The sequence below is a fragment of the Myotis davidii genome, unplaced genomic scaffold, assembly GCF_000327345.1.
Source record: "Myotis davidii unplaced genomic scaffold, ASM32734v1 scaffold370, whole genome shotgun sequence".
Taxonomy (NCBI): Eukaryota; Metazoa; Chordata; class Mammalia; order Chiroptera; family Vespertilionidae; genus Myotis; species Myotis davidii.
The window spans coordinates 7,251,272-7,252,440 of NW_006288615.1; the positions used below are offsets into that span (position 1 = coordinate 7,251,272).

At 51.3% G+C, this 1,169-nt stretch overlaps 1 protein-coding gene across 11 annotated transcripts in view; it reads right to left on the reverse strand.

Annotated features, from left to right (window-relative positions):
• The window catches only part of HDAC4 (histone deacetylase 4), a 201,353-nt gene that overhangs the window by 3,425 nt on the left and 196,759 nt on the right, over positions 1-1,169 (reverse strand). The gene's annotated exons all lie outside the window — the stretch shown is intronic.

Sequence of the window (1,169 nt, forward strand, 5' to 3'; positions counted from 1 at the left end):
CACTTGTGTCTTGAGCGCACTTGCCAACAGCGAGGAAATGTAACTGTAATAGCCAGATGTGGGCTTTGAATTTATCACATAAACGTTTACAAAAGTAAACTTATTTTCCTTAGGGCACTTTTCTTAGGAAACTCTCAGGTAGCAGGGCCACAGATGGTGTCCGGGAGGGGCAGGTGCAACATCAGCATGAGATCAGGGGAACAACTACCACTTTTTGGAAACATCACTTTCACATTCCTGGTATTTTACATAAAAATGCTTGACTGCTCCCTGGCCATGGTTTTCTTCTAATAACAGGGGAAAAGGTAAATGGAAGAAAAGTATTGAGCAGAACAGAAGGAACCTCTGCTCTAGGAGATTCCCTAAGTGCTGGCTGCAGGTAGCGGAACCCACGCAAAGTCAGAGGGCCGCAGGGCAAACCAGAGTGGCTGCAACAGAGCATGAAAACACAATGATTAAAAAAACTTTAAATAACTGGATAAGCCTCCAAACCCTGGAGAGACCTGGGGGCTCGGTAGATGCTGGAACCCACCGAGACACACTGGGGACAGGCGGGGCGGGAATGCCTGGAGCCCTAGGATGAGCCAGGGAGGGCAGATGCACAGAGGCGTGCTTGCAGAGACCACTATAAGAAGTTTTGTTCTTAGCCTTGGCTCTGGGCAAAAGCTCAGAACGAAGGCACCTGAGACTCTGCAGGGTCCTAAACACTGAGCGTGCAGACCTGCACTTGTAGTGGTGGTTCCGTGACACGGCACAACAACTGTCCATCCTCCGTGGGAACTTGGCCCCGAGGTTGCCAATCAGCGGTGCCAGCTCAGTTCCAAGGAGCATGGCCTCCCGATCATGAAGCACAGAAGCCAGCAAGCTGCACTTGGGCCAGGAGAAGCAATCTCGGTCTCTAATACCACCTTCCAATGAAAGGAACTGGCTCCCTGGAAACGCGGCTCTTCTAGGGCAGCGGGGAGAACACGGAGGAGCCAACCACAGAGGAGCCTGGGCGTCTTCCAGTGCAGAGTACAAAAGAGTGCAAAGACAGACGTCGGGGCCTGTCCGAGGGACACACAGGGCCAGCAGGAAAAGGAATACAAGATGCAGGACTGAATCATAATCCTGAGTCTGCCATGAACAGCCACGAGTGAACTCTGATATAAACAAGTGACTGAGTACAC